Genomic DNA, 19,241 nt, shown 5'->3' with positions numbered 1-19,241 from the left:
TTTTGGCCTCAAAAACGGACGTCGAAAACGACTTTTTCAGGATTTTCAAAGTGCTCTCATTCCCTTAGTTCTGCTCGGATCCTGTTATAACCCGGTGTTTTCGTAATCTAGGTGATCCAAATAAGACGCTGGTATACTTAGTTTGATTTCGAAAAAAATCAATTTTTGGTAAAAAAATTTGATACGGGGGGGTATACCCGAAAAATGAAAAAACCCAAACTTTGAAGGTCGATATCTCGGCTTCTATGGGAGCTATCGGGAAAATTCCAACGGTTTTGTCTTAGTTTCGTCATTCTAAATCCAACGAGACCATCCGCAAGGTCGTAGCTCTTACGATAGCCGAGATATGGCATTTTTGATGCCCATTTTTGGCCTCAAAAACGGACGTCGAAAACGACTTTTTCAGGATTTTCAAAGTGCTCTCATTCCCTTAGATCTGCTCGGATCTTGTTATAACCCGGTGTTTTCGTAATCTAGGTGATCCAAATAAGACGCTGGTATACTTAGTTTGATTTTTCGAAAAAAATCAATTTTTGGTGAAAAATTCGATACGGGGGGGTATACCCGAAAAATGAAAAAACCCAAACTTTGAAGGTCGAAATCTCGGCTTCTATGGGAGCTATCGGGAAAATTCCAACGGTTTTGTCTTAGTTTCGTCCTTCTGAATCCAACGAGACCATCTGCAAGGTCGTAGCTTCTACGAGAGCCGAGATATGGCATTTTTGATGCCCATTTTTGGCTTCAAAAACAGACGTCGAAAACGACTTTTTCAGGATTTTCAAAGTGCTCTCATTCCCTTAGTTCTGCTCGGATCCTGTTATAACCCGGTGTTTTCGTAATCTAGGTGATCCAAATAAAATGCTGGTATACTTTGTTTGATTTCGAAAAAAATCAATTTTTGGCGAAAAATTCGATACGGGGGGGTATACCCGAAAAATGAAAAAACCCAAACTTTGAAGGTCGATATCTCGGCTTCTATGGGAGCTATCGGGAAAATTCCAACGGTTTTGTATTAGTTTCGTCATTCTGAATCCAACGAGACCATCCGCAAGGTCGTAGCTCTTACGATAGCCGAGATATGGCATTTTTGATGCCCATTTTTTGGCCTCAAAAACGGACGTCGAAAACGACTTTTTCAGGATTTTCAAAGTGCTCTCATTCCCTTAGTTCTGCTCGGATCCTGTTATAACCCGGTGTTTTCGTAATCTAGGTGATCCAAATAAGACGCTGGTATACTTAGTTTGATTTCGAAAAAAAATCAATTTTTGGTGAAAAAATTTGATACGGGGGGGTATACCCGAAAAATGAAAAAACCCAAGCTTTGAAGGTCGAAATCTCGGCTTCTATGGGAGCTATCGGGAAAATTCCAACGGTTTTGTCTTAGTTTCGTCCTTCTGAATCCAACGAGACCATCTGCAAGGTCGTAGCTTCTACGAGAGCCGAGATATGGGCATTTTTGATGCCCATTTTTGGCTTCAAAAACAGACGTCGAAAACGACTTTTTCAGGATTTTCAAAGTGCTCTCATTCCCTTAGTTCTGCTCGGATCCTGTTATAACCCGGTGTTTTCGTAATCTAGGTGATCCAAATAAAATGCTGGTATACTTAGTTTGATTTCGAAAAAAATCAATTTTTGGTAAAAAAAATTTGATACGGGGGGGTATACCCGAAAAATGAAAAAACCCAAACTTTGAAGGTCGATATCTCGGCTTCTATGGGAGCTATCGGAAAATTCCAACGGTTTTGTCTTAGTTTCGTCCTTCTGAATCCAACGAGACCATCCGCAAGGTCGTAGCTCTTACGATAGCCGAGATATGGCATTTTTGATGCCCATTTTTGGCCTCAAAAACGGACGTCGAAAACGACTTTTTCAGGATTTTCAAAGTGCTCTCATTCCCTTAGTTCTGCTCGGATCCTGGTATAAACCCGGTGTTTTCGTAATTTAGGTGATCCAAATAAGACGCTGGTATACTTAGTTTGATTTTGAAAAAAATCAATTTTTGGTGAAAAATTCGATACGGGGGGTATACCCGAAAAATGAAAAAACCCAACTTTGAAGGTCAATATCTCGGCTTCTATGGGAGCTATCGGGAAAATTCCAACGGTTTTGTATTAGTTTCGTCATTCTGAATCCAAACGAGACCATCCGCAAGGTCGTAGCTCTTACGATAGCCGAGATATGGCATTTTTGATGCCCATTTTTGGCCTCAAAAACGGACGTCGAAAACGACTTTTTCAGGATTTTCAAAGTGCTCTCATTCCCTTAGTTCTGCTCGGATCCTGTTATAACCCGGTGTTTTCGTAATCTAGGTGATGCAAATAAGACGCTGGTATACTTAGTTTGATTTCGAAAAAAATCAATTTTTGGTGAAAAAATTTGATACGGGGGGTATACCCGAAAAATGAAAAAAACCCCAAGCTTTGAAGGTCGAAATCTCGGCTTCTATGGGAGCTATCGGGAAAATTCCAACGGTTTTGTCTTAGTTTCGTCCTTCTGAATCCAACGAGACCATCCGCAAGGTCGTAGCTCTTACGATAGCCGAGATATGGCATTTTTGATGCCCATTTTTGGCCTCAAAAACGGACGTCGAAAACGACTTTTTCAGGATTTTCAAAGTGCTCTCATTCCCTTAGTTCTGCTCGGATCCTGGTATAACCCGGTGTTTTCGTAATTTAGGTGATCCAAATAAGACGCTGGTATACTTAGTTTGATTTTGAAAAAAATCAATTTTTGGTGAAAAATTCGATACGGGGGGGTATACCCGAAAAATGAAAAAACCCAATTTTGAAGGTCAATATCTCGGCTTCTATGGGAGCTATCGGGAAAATTCCAACGGTTTTGTATTAGTTTCGTCATTCTGAATCCAACGAGACCATCCGCAAGGTCGTAGCTCTTACGATAGCCGAGATATGGCATTTTTGATGCCCATTTTTGGCCTCAAAAACGGACGTCGAAAACGACTTTTTCAGGATTTTCAAAGTGCTCTCATTCCCTTAGTTCTGCTCGGATCCTGTTATAACCCGGTGTTTTCGTAATCTAGGTGATCCAAATAAGACGCTGGTATACTTAGTTTGATTTCGAGAAAAATCAATTTTTGGTGAAAAATTCGATACGGGGGGGTATACCCGAAAAATGAAAAAACCCAAACTTTGAAGGTCGATATCTCGGCTTCTATGGGAGCTATCGGGAAAATTCCAACGGTTTTGTCTTAGTTTCGTCATTCTAAATCCAACGAGATCATCCGCAAGGTCGTAGCTCTTACGATAGCCGAGATATGGCATTTTTGATGCCCATTTTTGGCCTCAAAAACGGACGTCGAAAACGATATATCAGGATTTTCAAAGTGCTCTCATTCGCTTAGTTCTGCTCGGATCCTGTTATAACCTGGTGTTTTCGTTATTTAGGTGATCAGAATAAGACGCTGGTATGCTTAGTTTGACTTTGAAAAAAATCAATTTTCGGTGAAAAAATTCGATACGGGGGGGTATACCCGAAAAATGAAAAAATCCAAACTTTGAAGGCTCATATCTCAGCTTCTATGGGAGCTATCGGGAAAATTTCAACGGTCTTGTCTTAGTTTCGGCATTTTGAATCCAACGAGACCATCCGCAAGATCGTAGCTTCTACGAGAGCCGAGATATGGCATTTTTGTAGCCCATTTTTGGCCTCAAAAACGGACGTCGAAAACTCCTTTTTCAGGATTTTCAAAGTGCTCTCAATCCCTTAGTTCTGCTCGGATCCTGGTATAACCCGGTGTTTTCGTAATCTAGGTGATCAGAATAAGACGCTGGTATACTTAGTTTGACTTTGAAAAAAATCAATTTTTGGTGAAAAAATTCGATACGGGGGGGTATACCCGAAAAATGAAAAAACCCAAAGTTTGAAGACTCATATCTCGGCTTCTATAGGAGCTATCGGGAAAATTTCAACGGCCTTATCTTAGTTTCGTCCTTCTGAATCCAACGAGACCATCCGCAAGGTCGTAGCTTCTACGATAGCCGAGATATGGCATTTTTGTAGCCCATTTTTGGCCTCAAAATCGAGGTCGAAAAAATACTCGATTTCTTAGTTCTGCTCAGATTCCCTTATAACCCGGTATTTTCGTGATCTACTTGATGAGAATAATCCGCTGTTATAGTTGGAATTCGAATAAAAAAAAAAATTATGAAAAAATTTGAAAGGGGGGTATATAATTTCTTACTGATAAACAGTGTGGGGCGGGTGGGGGATATGGGTTGACTCACTCGTTTACATGTGACCATACCTTTTATTTTTCAGCTCTCTCTGCAACGACCAGGACTAACTTCTCTTTCTAAAAATGACCGAAACAGTGGTGGGGGACGTATGTGCAGACATGTAGCACACTTTGTCATGGATCGTCTCCTTTATGGGCCCAGTATTCGGTCGGACCTGATACCTCAGTGGACGGTAGTGGTCGCTTTCTTTACCTACTTGATCAAGGACAATGTAGAGTGCAAACAGGCGGTTTTAATAGAAAACCTATTGGAGATGATTTTGGATGTCCAGCTGGACCAGAGCTGCTGGGTGCGGAAGATCGGGGTATGCCCCGGAGAATTTGAATAAGGAGCTCGTGGTGCGGTACTGCAATCAGATACTGGGCATTTCAATGAACTGTTTGGATTATCACAATTTGGGGTAAGTTTCTTAACTTTTCTCAAAAATCTTTTATAATTCTGGTATTTCTTGTTTTACGATTAAATATCGTTCATTATGATTTGTTCTGTTTTTGATCGGAAATTCGGTGCAAAAATTTTATTTTTAATATTACATCTAGTTTTCGAGAAAATAAAGATAAACTGTTTAAAGGCTTTTTTCAATTTTCTGGAAAACTGTTAGACTTAAAAATCTTTTTTTTATTGAATCTGATGGGCATTGAGGGTCCAAACGACTTTTGTTAATACAATTTTTTTTCTGCAACCAATATTTTTCCCGAAAAAAAATAAAAACCGAATTTATGAGCAATTTTCCAGGGTTAACCCTTTGCATTTTTGAGAAAGACTTTTTGCGTATAACTTTTTTTTGGTGCATTTTTCGAAAAGTTTTATATAATTTTTTTAAAGTGTTTTAAATGGTCTATCGATTTGCCAAAAAAAAATATTTTTTTTTTCAATTTTTCAAAAATTTCAAATACCTCCCATAACTCCTTTATTTTCGTTTTACGGTTAAATGTTATTCTTTGTACTTTGTTCTATTTTTAATTTGGAACAAAAAGTGTCTATAAAAATTTTGAAAATTAAAAAAATTTATCAAACCCGTAGTTCTTTCTTAAATATATAATTTAGCGGAACGACCTCTAAATTTGCTATAGTTCGTTCTATTAGAATATCGGGCGTCTTAAATATTTTATTTATTTGTGGAAATGTATGACATTCTTTAAACCCTACATTTCGGCTCGGAGTATACTTATGATTATTACTTCGTTTATCACACTTCGTTTACATTATTTAATAAAGAAGTATGGCGCTTTTGACTCCGTGGTTCCGTTAAAAGGTTTTAATCCGGGTTAGTGCTTTTATTATTAATAGGTAAGGTTACAACTGTCCTGTTTCTTGGCTAGCAATTTATGTTATCTATTTTGTTATTAACAGGTGTTAAAACTAAGCCCATAACTGAGGTGAATTAACTGAGATTTCCCGACATAAGTGATTTCTTTGACATACGAATCCTCTTTTCTCTCTCTTATCTCTCATCTCTCTTCTTTTCTCTCGCACTTTGGCTACTGCTACTTCTCTTCTCCTTCTTCTTCTTCCTCTTTTTTAAATGCCTGGACAAAATTATTGATTTTTTACAAGCAGTTGAGTCCTAAGTTTCTTCTGCTTCTTCTTTTTCTTCTTCTTCTTCTCCCTCTTCTTCTTCTCCCTCTTCTTCTTTAAAAACCTCTAATACCTGGATTCCGTTTACATACACTTACTTTGAATAAATCTCTACCATAAGAATTACAAATAAAACATCTAATTTTGACAGTGACAATTTATTAATTGATTGATTTTATTGACCGGCAAGCTTTTCTGTGATTATCACAGACTTTGTTTCTGGTGATCAAATCTCAATATGGATTTTAATGAGTTTTTAGTCCACATTATCAATATTGTTCATTTTCTAAGTCAATTCAGTAAAAATTCCAGGATTTATTTCTTAATAAATAAATAGGACCCGAAGAAATAACTCGACAACGAGCTACTCAACTGTAGGTTCCTTGAAAGGTTCTACTCTTAATTTAATCATTTACAAAATGATCGACCTATTCTTCCTTATCTAGGAACGAAAGCGAGCTGATCCTGGAGTCCCTGCAATCCTTCTCGAAACTCCTGAACAGTTTGCCAGGGTTCAAATTCAGTTCCTTTCAAGTTACCGGAGCAGTGAGGATCAAGTTGCTATTCGGTCAAGAGGATCCAGGTCTAAGGAGATCCTCGATCCAGTTATTAGGAGATCTGGCAACATCCCTTGGCCAGGAGACCAATTTTGAGGCATTCAAGGATCGAGTGAGATCCAAGGGAACCTCATCACTTTACTCTTGCATCTATGCAATCCAGACGTGTATGTTGTCAAGGTATGACTTTTTCGGATCATTTTACTCACTTAACTCATGCATGGACCCCATTTAGGCCTCTAAAAGTACAATCCAGAAGGTTGGCCCTTATCTGGATTTTCCGGAGGTATACCGCATGATCCAGGAGTGTTTGGGCGACGACACCGACTTGATGTTCACGGATTTTATTAAGGAGTTAATTAAACGCATAGTAAGTAAATGGCAGCACCTTAAATGTAATATTCATGCAGTTTGTTTGTGATCTATTTTGAATTTAATTAGGGATTTATGGAATCAATGATATCAAGGTTACTTGGGGATCAAATCGAGGACGAGTTGGTTTAATGGTGGTGTCTAAGCGCCAATCCCGCCCTTGTCACCGGTTTTTTCTACGCCAAACTACTAAAGTTTCACTGGAAACTGTCTGCGATAAACTGATTAGACTGATGCAAGACGAGTCAGAAGAAGTTAGGATTAAGGCAAGTCAAGCTATATCGTGTTTGTTTTTATAATTATTTATTTTTAATTTTTACAACGGGGCACCTTGTACGTAATAATAAAAAACTAAAAAAATTGTAGTTTTTGAAAAAAAAAAACGAAATTTCGGTTTTTTTACCATTAACATGTACTTTATAAGTTCGTAAATTTTGCATAACTTTTTTGGTATTTGAGATAGAGCTTTCATTTAAAAACTGTCAAATACTCCTTGCAAAGGGACACCTTGTACGTAATAATCAAAAACTAAAAAAATTGTAGTTTTTGAAAAAAATCGAAATTTCGGTTTTTTACAATTAACATGTACTTTTTTAGATCGAAAATTTTGCATAACTTTTTTGTTATTAAAGATAGAGCTTTCGTTTAAAAACAGTCAACTACTCCTAGCGAAGGGGCACCTTGCACATAATTATCAAAATTTAAAAAATTATAGTTTTTGGAAAAAATCGAAATTTCGGTTTTTTACAATTAACATGTACTTTTTTAGATCGAAAATTTTGCATAACTTTTTTGTTATTAAAGATAGAGCTTTCGTTTAAAAACAGTCAACTACTCCTAGCGAAGGGGCACCTTGTACATAATTATCAAAATTTAAAAAATTATAGTTTTTGAGAAAAATCGAAATTTCGGTTTTTTACAATTAACATGTACTTTTTTAGATCGAAAATTTTGCATAACTTTTTTGTTATTAAAGATAGAGCTTTCGTTTAAAAACAGTCAACTACTCCTAGCGAAGGGGCACCTTGCACATAATTATCAAAATTTAAAAAATTATAGTTTTTGAGAAAAATCGAAATTTCGGTTTTTTACAATTAACATGTACTTTTTTAGATCGAAAATTTTGCATAACTTTTTTGTTATTAAAGATAGAGCTTTCATTTAAAAACTGTCAAGTACTCCTTGCAAAGGGGCACCTTGTACGTAATAATCAAAAACTAAAAAAATTGTAGTTTTTGAAAAAAATCGAAATTTCGGTTTTTTACAATTAACATGTACTTTTTTAGATCGAAAATTTTGCATAACTTTTTTGTTAATAAAGATAGAGCTTTCGTTTAAAAACAGTCAACTACTCCTAGCGAAGGGGCACCTTGCACATAATTATCAAAATTTAAAAAATTATAGTTTTTGAGAAAAATCGAAATTTCGGTTTTTTACAATTAACATGTACTTTTTTAGATCGAAAATTTTGCATAACTTTTTTGTTATTAAAGATAGAGCTTTCATTTAAAAACTGTCAAGTACTCCTTGCAAAGGGGCACCTTGTACGTAATAATCAAAAACTAAAAAAATTGTAGTTTTTGAAAAAAATCGAAATTTCGGTTTTTTACAATTAACATGTACTTTTTTAGATCGAAAATTTTGCATAACTTTTTTGTTATTAAAGATAGAGCTTTCGTTTAAAAACAGTCAACTACTCCTAGCGAAGGGGCACCTTGCACATAATTATCAAAATTTAAAAAATTATAGTTTTTGAGAAAAATCGAAATTTCGGTTTTTTACAATTAACATGTACTTTTTTAGATCGAAAATTTTGCATAACTTTTTTGTTATTAAAGATAGAGCTTTCATTTAAAAACTGTCAAGTACTCCTTGCAAAGGGGCACCTTGTACGTAATAATCAAAAACTAAAAAAATTGTAGTTTTTGAAAAAAATCGAAATTTCGGTTTTTTACAATTAACATGTACTTTTTTAGATCGAAAATTTTGCATAACTTTTTTGTTATTAAAGATAGAGCTTTCATTTAAAAACAGTCAAGTACTCCTAGTGAGGGGGCACCTTGCACATAATTATTAAAATTGAAAAAATTATAGTTTTTGAGAAAAATCTAAATTTCGGTTTTTTACAATTAACATGTACTTTTTTAGATCGAAAATTTTGCATAACTTTTTTGTTATTAAAGATAGAGCTTTCATTTAAAAACAGTCAAGTACTCCTAGTGAGGGGGCACCTTGCACATAATTATCAAAATTTAAAAAATCATAGTTTTTGAGAAAAATCGAAATTTCGGTTTTTTACAATTAACATGTACTTTTTTAGATCGAAAATTTTGCATAACTTTTTTGTTATTAAAGATAGAGCTTTCATTTAAAAACTGTCAAGTACTCCTTGCAAAGGGGCACCTTGTACGTAATAATCAAAAACTAAAAAAATTGTAGTTTTTGAAAAAAAATCGAAATTTCGGTTTTTTACAATTAACATGTACTTTTTTAGATCGAAAATTTTGCATAACTTTTTTGTTATTAAAGATAAAGCTTTCATTTAAAAACTGCCAAGCACTCCTGGCAAAGGGACACCTTGCACATAATTATTAAAATTGAAAAAATTATAGTTTTTGAGAAAAATCGAAATTTCGGTTTTTTACAATTAACATGTACTTTTTTAGATCGAAAATTTTGCATAACTTTTTTGTTATTAAAGATAGAGCTTTCATTTAAAAACTGCCAAGCACTCCTGGCAAAGGGGCACCTTGCACATAATTATCAAAATTGAAAAAATTATAGTTTTTGAGAAAAATCGAAATTTCGGTTTTTTACAATTAACATGTACTTTTTTAGATGGAAAATTTTGCATAACTTTTTTGTTATTAAAGATAGAGCTTTCATTTAAAAACTGCCAAGCACTCCTGGCAAAGGGACACCTTGCACATAATTATTAAAATTGAAAAAATTATAGTTTTTGAGAAAAATCTAAATTTCGGTTTTTTACAATTAACATGTACTTTTTTAGATCGAAAATTTTGCATAACTTTTTTGTTATTAAAGATAGAGCTTTCATTTAAAAACTGCCAAGCACTCCTGGCAAAGGGACACCTTGCACATAATTATTAAAATTGAAAAAATTATAGTTTTTGAGAAAAATCGAAATTTCGGTTTTTTACAATTAACATGTACTTTTTTAGATCGAAAATTTTGCATAACTTTTTTGTTATTAAAGATAGAGCTTTCATTTAAAAACAGTCAAGTACTCCTAGTGAAGGGGCACCTTGCACATAATTATCAAAATTTAAAAAATTATAGTTTTTGAGAAAAATCGAAATTTCGGTTTTTTACAATTAACATGTACTTTTTTAGATCGAAAATTTTGCATAACTTTTTTGGTATTAAAGATAGAGCTTTCATTTAAAAACAGTCAAGTACTCCTAGTGAAGGGGCACCTTGCACATAATTATCAAAATTGAAAAAATTATAGTTTTTGAGAAAAATCGAAATTTCGGTTTTTTACAATTAACATGTACTTTTTTAGATCGAAAATTTTGCATAACTTTTTTGTTATTAAAGATAGAGCTTTCATTTAAAAACTGCCAAGCACTCCTGGCAAAGGGGCACCTTATACATAATAATCAAAAACTAAAAAAATTGTAGTTTTTGAAAAAAATCGAAATTTCGGTTTTTTACAATTAACATGTACTTTTTTAGATCGATAATTTTGCATAACTTTTTTGTTATTAAAGATAGAGCTTTCATTTAAAAACTGCCAAGCACTCCTGGCAAAGAGGCACCTTGCACATAATTATTAAAATTGAAAAAATTATAGTTTTTGAGAAAAATCGAAATTTCGGTTTTTTACAATTAACATGTACTTTTTTAGATCGAAAATTTTGCATAACTTTTTTGGTATTAAAGATAGAGCTTTCATTTAAAAACAGTCAAGTACTCCTAGTGAAGGGGCACCTTGCACATAATTATCAAAATTTAAAAAATTATAGTTTTTGAGAAAAATCGAAATTTCGGTTTTTTACAATTAACATGTACTTTTTTAGATCGAAAATTTTGCATAACTTTTTTGTTATTAAAGATAGAGCTTTCATTTAAAAACTGTCAAGTACTCCTTGCAAAGGGGCACCTTGTACGTAATAATCAAAAACTAAAAAAATTGTAGTTTTTGAAAAAAATCGAAATTTCGGTTTTTTACAATTAACATGTACTTTTTTAGATCGAAAATTTTGCATAACTTTTTTGGTATTAAAGATAGAGCTTTCATTTAAAAACAGTCAAGTACTCCTAGTGAAGGGGCACCTTGCACATAATTATCAAAATTTAAAAAATTATAGTTTTTGAGAAAAATCGAAATTTCGGTTTTTTACAATTAACATGTACTTTTTTAGATCGATAATTTTGCATAACTTTTTTCTTATTAAAGATAGAGCTTTCATTTAAAAACTGCCAAGCACTCCTGGCAAAGAGGCACCTTGCACATAATTATTAAAATTGAAAAAATTATAGTTTTTGAGAAAAATCGAAATTTCGGTTTTTTACAATTAACATGTACTTTTTTAGATCGAAAATTTTGCATAACTTTTTTGGTATTAAAGATAGAGCTTTCATTTAAAAACAGTCAAGTACTCCTAGTGAAGGGGCACCTTGCACATAATTATCAAAATTTAAAAAATTATAGTTTTTGAGAAAAATCGAAATTTCGGTTTTTTACAATTAACATGTACTTTTTTAGATCGATAATTTTGCATAACTTTTTTGTTATTAAAGATAGAGCTTTCATTTAAAAACTGCCAAGCACTCCTGGTAAAGGGGCACCTTGCACATAATTATTAAAATTGAAAAAATTATAGTTTTTGAGAAAAATCGAAATTTCGGTTTTTTACAATTAACATGTACTTTTTTAGATCGAAAATTTTGCATAACTTTTTTGTTATTAAAGATAGAGCTTTCATTTAAAAACTGCCAAGCACTCCTGGCAAAGGGGCACCTTGCACATAATTATTAAAATTGAAAAAATTATAGTTTTTGAGAAAAATCTAAATTTCGGTTTTTTACAATTAACATGTACTTTTTTAGATCGAAAATTTTGCATAACTTTTTTGGTATTAAAGATAGAGCTTTCATTTAAAAACAGTCAAGTACTCCTAGTGAAGGGGCACCTTGCACATAATTATCAAAATTTAAAAAATTATAGTTTTTGAGAAAAATCGAAATTTCGGTTTTTTACAATTAACATGTACTTTTTTAGATCGAAAATTTTGCATAACTTTTTTGTTATTAAAGATAGAGCTTTCATTTAAAAACAGTCAAGTACTCCTAGTAAAGGGGCAATTTGCACATAATTATCAATATTAAAACAATTATAGTTTTTGAGAAAAATCGAAATTTCGGTTTTTTACAATTAACATGTACTTTTTTAGATCGAAAATTTTGCATAACTTTTTTGGTATTAAAGATAGAGCTTTCATTTAAAAACAGTCAAGTACTCCTAGTGAAGGGACACCTTGCACATAATTATTAAAATTGAAAAAATTATAGTTTTTGAAAAAAATCGAAATTTCGGTTTTTTACAATTAACATGTACTTTTTTAGATCGAAAATTTTGCATAACTTTTTTGGTATTAAAGATAGAGCTTTCATTTAAAAACAGTCAAGTACTCCTAGTGAAGGGACACCTTGCACATAATTATTAAAATTGAAAAAATTATAGTTTTTGAGAAAAATCGAAATTTCGGTTTTTTACAATTAACATGTACTTTTTTAGATCGAAAATTTTGCATAACTTTTTTGGTATTAAAGATAGAGCTTTCATTTAAAAACAGTCAAGTACTCCTAGTGAAGGGGCACCTTGCACATAATTATCAAAATTGAAAAAATTATAGTTTTTGAGAAAAATCGAAATTTCGGTTTTTTACAATTAACATGTACTTTTTTAGATCGAAAATTTTGCATAACTTTTTTGTTATTAAAGATAGAGCTTTCATTTAAAAACAGTCAAGTACTCCTAGTAAAGGGGCAATTTCACATAATTATCAATATTAAAACAATTATAGTTTTTGAGAAAAATCGAAATTTCGGTTTTTTACAATTAACATGTACTTTTTTAGATCGAAAATTTTGCATAACTTTTTTGTTATTAAAGATAGAGCTTTCATTTAAAAACATTCAAGTACTCCTAGTGAAGGGGCACCTTGCACATAATTATCAATATTAAAACAATTATAGTTTTTGAGAAAAATCGAAATTTCGGTTTTTTACAATTAACATGTACTTTTTTAGATCGAAAATTTTGCATAACTTTTTTGGTATTAAAGATAGAGCTTTCATTTAAAAACAGTCAAGTACTCCTAGTGAAGGGACACCTTGCACATAATTATTAAAATTGAAAAAATTATAGTTTTTGAGAAAAATCGAAATTTCGGTTTTTTACAATTAACATGTACTTTTTTAGATCGAAAATTTTGCATAACTTTTTTGGTATTAAAGATAGAGCTTTCATTTAAAAACAGTCAAGTACTCCTAGTGAAGGGGCACCTTGCACATAATTATCAAAATTTAAAAAATTATAGTTTTTGAGAAAAATCGAAATTTCGGTTTTTTACAATTAACATGTACTTTTTTAGATCGAAAATTTTGCATAACTTTTTTGTTATTAAAGATAGAGCTTTCATTTAAAAACAGTCAAGTACTCCTAGTAAAGGGGCAATTTGCACATAATTATCAATATTAAAACAATTATAGTTTTTGAGAAAAATCGAAATTTCGGTTTTTTACAATTAACATGTACTTTTTTAGATCGAAAATTTTGCATAACTTTTTTGGTATTAAAGATAGAGCTTTCATTTAAAAACAGTCAAGTACTCCTAGTGAAGGGACACCTTGCACATAATTATTAAAATTGAAAAAATTATAGTTTTTGAAAAAAATCGAAATTTCGGTTTTTTACAATTAACATGTACTTTTTTAGATCGAAAATTTTGCATAACTTTTTTGGTATTAAAGATAGAGCTTTCATTTAAAAACAGTCAAGTACTCCTAGTGAAGGGACACCTTGCACATAATTATTAAAATTGAAAAAATTATAGTTTTTGAGAAAAATCGAAATTTCGGTTTTTTACAATTAACATGTACTTTTTTAGATCGAAAATTTTGCATAACTTTTTTGGTATTAAAGATAGAGCTTTCATTTAAAAACAGTCAAGTACTCCTAGTGAAGGGGCACCTTGCACATAATTATCAAAATTTAAAAAATTATAGTTTTTGAGAAAAATCGAAATTTCGGTTTTTTACAATTAACATGTACTTTTTTAGATCGAAAATTTTGCATAACTTTTTTGGTATTAAAGATAGAGCTTTCATTTAAAAACAGTCAAGTACTCCTAGTGAAGGGGCACCTTGCACATAATTATCAAAATTTAAAAAATTAGAGTTTTTGAGAAAAATCGAAATTTCGGTTTTTTACAATTAACATGTACTTTTTTAGATCGAAAATTTTGCATAACTTTTTTGTTATTAAAGATAGAGCTTTCATTTAAAAACAGTCAAGTACTCCTAGTAAAGGGACAATTTGCACATAATTATCAAAATTGAAACAATTATAGTTTTTGAGAAAAATCGAAATTTCGGTTTTTTACAATTAACATGTACTTTTTTAGATCGATAATTTTGCATAACTTTTTTGTTATTAAAGATAGAGCTTTCATTTAAAAACAGTCAAGTACTCCTAGTAAAGGGGCAATTTGCACATAATTATCAAAATTGAAAAAATTATAGTTTTTGAGAAAAATCGAAATTTCGGTTTTTTACAATTATCATGTACTTTTTTAGATCGAAAATTTTGCATAACTTTTTTGTTATTAAAGATAGAGCTTTCATTTAAAAACAGTCAAGTACTCCTAGTAAAGGGGCAATTTGCACATAATTATCAAAATTGAAAAAATTATAGTTTTTGAGAAAAATCGAAATTTCGGTTTTTTACAATTAACATGTACTTTTTTAGATCGATAATTTTGCATAACTTTTTTGTTATTAAAGATAGAGCTTTCATTTAAAAACAGTCAATTACTACTAGTGAAGAAGCACCTTACACATAATTATCAGAATTGAAAAAATTGTAGTTTTTGAAGAAAATCGAAATTTCGGTTTTTTACAATTACCATGTACTTTTTTAGATCGAAAATTTTGCATAACTTTTTTGTTATTAAAGATAAAGCTTTCATTTAAAAACTGCCAAGCACTCCTGGCAAAGGGGCACCTTGCACATAATTATTAAAATTGAAAAAATTGTAGTTTTTGAAGAAAATCGAAATTTCGGTTTTTTACAATTAACATGTACTTTTTTAGATCGAAAATTTTGCATATTTTTTTTGTTATTAAAGATAGAGCTTTTATTTAAAAACAGTCAAGTACTCCTAGTGAAGGGGCACCTTGCACATAATTATCAAAATTAAAAAAATTATAGTTTTTAAGGAAAATCGAAAAATCGGTTTTTTACAATTAACATGTAATTTTTTAGATCAAAAATTTTGCATAACTTTTTGGTTATTAAAGATAAAGCTTTCATTTAAAAACTGCCAAGCACTCCTAGTGAAGGGGCACCTTGCACATAATTATTATAATTAAAAAAATTATAGTTTTTGAGAAAAATCGAAATTTCGGTTTTTTACAATTAACATGTACTTTTTTAGATCGAAAATTTTGCATAACTTTTTTGTTATTAAAGATAGAGCTTTCATTTAAAAACAGTCAAGTACTCCTAGTGAAGAAGCACCTTACACATAATTATCAGAATTAAAAAAATTATAGTTTTTGAGAAAAATCGAAATTTCGGTTTTTTACAATTAACATGTACTTTTTTAGATCGAAAATTTTGCATAACTTTTTTGTTATTAAAGATAGAGCTTTCATTTAAAAACAGTCAAGTACCCCTAGTGAAGAAGCACCTTACACATAATTATCAGAATTGAAAAAATTGTAGTTTTTGAAGAAAATCGAAATTTCGGTTTTTTACAATTAACATGTACTTTTTTAGATCGAAAATTTTGCATAACTTTTTGGTTATTAAAGATAGAGCTTTCATTTAAAAACAGTCAATTACTACTAGTGAAGAAGCACCTTACACATAATTATCAGAATTGAAAAAATTGTAGTTTTTGAAGAAAATCGAAATTTCGGTTTTTTACAATTAACATGTACTTTTTTAGATCGAAAATTTTGCATAACTTTTTTGTTATTAAAGATAGAGCTTTCATTTAAAAACGGCCAAGTACTCCTCGCAAAGGGGCACCTTGCACATAATTATCAAAATTGAAAAAATTATAGTTTTTGAGAAAAATCGAAATTTCGATTTTTTACAATTAACATGTACTTTTTTAGATCAAAAATTTTGCATAACTTTTTTGTTATTAAAGATAGAGCTTTTATTTAAAAACTGTTAAGTAGTCCTAGCAAAGGGGCACCTTGCACATAATTATTAAAATTGAAAAAATTATAGTTTTTGAGAAAAATCGAAATTTCGGTTTTTTACAATTAACATGTACTTTTTTAGATCGAAAATTTTGCATAACTTTTTTGGTATTAAAGATAGAGCTTTCATTTAAAAACAGTCAAGTACTCCTAGTGAAGGGGCACCTTGCACATAATTATCAAAATTTAAAAAATTATAGTTTTTGAGAAAAATCGAAATTTCGGTTTTTTACAATTAACATGTACTTTTTTAGATCGAAAATTTTGCATAACTTTTTTGTTATTAAAGATAGAGCTTTCATTTAAAAACTGTCAAGTACTCCTTGCAAAGGGGCACCTTGTACGTAATAATCAAAAACTAAAAAAATTGTAGTTTTTGAAAAAAATCGAAATTTCGGTTTTTTACAATTAACATGTACTTTTTTAGATCGAAAATTTTGCATAACTTTTTTGGTATTAAAGATAGAGCTTTCATTTAAAAACAGTCAAGTACTCCTAGTGAAGGGGCACCTTGCACATAATTATCAAAATTTAAAAAATTATAGTTTTTGAGAAAAATCGAAATTTCGGTTTTTTACAATTAACATGTACTTTTTTAGATCGATAATTTTGCATAACTTTTTTCTTATTAAAGATAGAGCTTTCATTTAAAAACTGCCAAGCACTCCTGGCAAAGAGGCACCTTGCACATAATTATTAAAATTGAAAAAATTATAGTTTTTGAGAAAAATCGAAATTTCGGTTTTTTACAATTAACATGTACTTTTTTAGATCGAAAATTTTGCATAACTTTTTTGGTATTAAAGATAGAGCTTTCATTTAAAAACAGTCAAGTACTCCTAGTGAAGGGGCACCTTGCACATAATTATCAAAATTTAAAAAATTATAGTTTTTGAGAAAAATCGAAATTTCGGTTTTTTACAATTAACATGTACTTTTTTAGATCGATAATTTTGCATAACTTTTTTGTTATTAAAGATAGAGCTTTCATTTAAAAACTGCCAAGCACTCCTGGTAAAGGGGCACCTTGCACATAATTATTAAAATTGAAAAAATTATAGTTTTTGAGAAAAATCGAAATTTCGGTTTTTTACAATTAACATGTACTTTTTTAGATCGAAAATTTTGCATAACTTTTTTGTTATTAAAGATAGAGCTTTCATTTAAAAACTGCCAAGCACTCCTGGCAAAGGGGCACCTTGCACATAATTATTAAAATTGAAAAAATTATAGTTTTTGAGAAAAATCTAAATTTCGGTTTTTTACAATTAACATGTACTTTTTTAGATCGAAAATTTTGCATAACTTTTTTGTTATTAAAGATAGAGCTTTCATTTAAAAACTGTCAAGCACTCCTGGCAAAGGGACACCTTGCACATAATTATTAAAATTGAAAAAATTATAGTTTTTGAGAAAAATCGAAATTTCGGTTTTTTACAATTAACATGTACTTTTTTAGATCGAAAATTTTGCATAACTTTTTTGTTATTAAAGATAGAGCTTTCATTTAAAAACATTTAAGTACTCCTAGTAAAGGGGCACCTTGCACATAATTATCAAAGTTGAAAAAATTATAGTTTTTGAGAAAAATCGAAATTTCGGTTTTTTACAATTAATATGTACTTTTTTGGATCGAAAATTTTGCATAACTTTTTTGGTATTAAAGATAGAGCTTTCATTTAAAAACAGTCAAGTACTCCTAGTGAAGGGACACCTTGCACATAATTATTAAAATTGAAAAAATTATAGTTTTTGAGAAAAATCGAAATTTCGGTTTTTTACAATTAACATGTACTTTTTTAGATCGAAAATTTTGCATAACTTTTTTGGTATTAAAGATAGAGCTTTCATTTAAAAACAGTCAAGTACTCCTAGTGAAGGGGCACCTTGCACATAATTATCAAAATTTAAAAAATTATAGTTTTTGAGAAAAATCGAAATTTCAGTTTTTTACAATTAACATGTACTTTTTTAGATCGAAAATTTTGCATAACTTTTTTGGTATTAAAGATAGAGCTTTCATTTAAAAACAGTCAAGTACTCCTAGTGAAGGGACACCTTGCACATAATTATTAAAATTGAAAAAATTATAGTTTTTGAAAAAAATCGAAATTTCGGTTTTTTACAATTAACATGTACTTTTTTAGATCGAAAATTTTGCATAACCTTTTTGGTATTAAAGATAGAGCTTTGATTTAAAAACAGTCAAGTACTCCTAGTGAAGGGGCACCTTGCACATAATTATCAAAATTTAAAAAATTAGAGTTTTTGAGAAAAATCGAAATTTCGGTTTTTTACAATTAACATGTACTTTTTTAGATCGAAAATTTTGCATAACTTTTTTGTTATTAAAGATAGAGCTTTCATTTAAAAACAGTCAAGTACTCCTAGTAAAGGGACAATTTGCACATAATTATCAAAATTTAAAAAATTAGAGTTTTTGAGAAAAATCGAAATTTCGGTTTTTTACAATTAACATGTACTTTTTTAGATCGAAAATTTTGCATAACTTTTTTGGTATTAAAGATAGAGCTTTCATTTAAAAACAGTCAAGTACTCCTAGTGAAGGGACACCTTGCACATAATTATTAAAATTGAAAAAATTATAGTTTTTGAAAAAAATCGAAATTTCGGTTTTTTACAATTAACATGTACTTTTTTAGATCGAAAATTTTGCATAACTTTTTTGGTATTAAAGATAGAGCTTTGATTTAAAAACAGTCAAGTACTCCTAGTGAAGGGGCACCTTGCACATAATTATCAAAATTTAAAAAATTAGAGTTTTTGAGAAAAATCGAAATTTCGGTTTTTTACAATTAACATGTACTTTTTTAGATCGATAATTTTGCATAACTTTTTTGTTATTAAAGATAGAGCTTTCATTTAAAAACAGTCAAGTACTCCTAGTAAAGGGGCAATTTGCACATAATTATCAAAATTGAAAAAATTATAGTTTTTGAGAAAAATCGAAATTTCGGTTTTTTACAATTATCATGTACTTTTTTAGATCGAA

At 30.5% G+C, this 19,241-nt stretch overlaps 3 long non-coding RNA genes across 8 annotated transcripts in view; 1 reads left to right on the top strand and 2 right to left on the bottom strand.

The window, feature by feature from the left end:
• The window catches only part of LOC126749544 (uncharacterized), a 176,235-nt gene that overhangs the window by 148,875 nt on the left and 8,119 nt on the right, over positions 1–19,241 (bottom strand). The gene's annotated exons all lie outside the window — the stretch shown is intronic.
• On the top strand, positions 4,283–7,099 carry LOC126749543 (uncharacterized). 2 transcript variants are annotated; one of them, XR_007665119.1, is made up of 4 exons: positions 4,283–4,656; positions 6,281–6,571; positions 6,627–6,761; positions 6,833–7,099. It is a non-coding gene; the product is annotated as an uncharacterized LOC126749543 (long non-coding RNA). The 2 variants fall into 2 exon arrangements; XR_007665120.1 differs by lacking the exon at positions 4,283–4,656 and adding an exon at positions 5,447–5,546.
• On the bottom strand, positions 9,425–18,926 carry LOC126749546 (uncharacterized). 5 transcript variants are annotated; one of them, XR_007665129.1, is made up of 3 exons: positions 18,459–18,926; positions 10,201–10,717; positions 9,425–9,512 (listed from the first exon to the last, which is right to left on the bottom strand). It is a non-coding gene; the product is annotated as an uncharacterized LOC126749546 (long non-coding RNA). The 5 variants fall into 5 exon arrangements; XR_007665127.1 differs by lacking the exons at positions 9,425–9,512; positions 10,201–10,717 and adding exons at positions 12,186–12,266; positions 16,911–17,082; XR_007665128.1 differs by lacking the exons at positions 9,425–9,512; positions 10,201–10,717 and adding exons at positions 12,186–12,266; positions 16,222–16,393.

The sequence above is a fragment of the Anthonomus grandis genome, unplaced genomic scaffold (assembly GCF_022605725.1).
Source record: "Anthonomus grandis grandis unplaced genomic scaffold, icAntGran1.3 ctg00000290.1, whole genome shotgun sequence".
NCBI classification, from domain to species: domain Eukaryota; kingdom Metazoa; phylum Arthropoda; class Insecta; order Coleoptera; family Curculionidae; genus Anthonomus; species Anthonomus grandis.
This window is presented reverse-complemented; position numbering and strand designations above follow the sequence as displayed.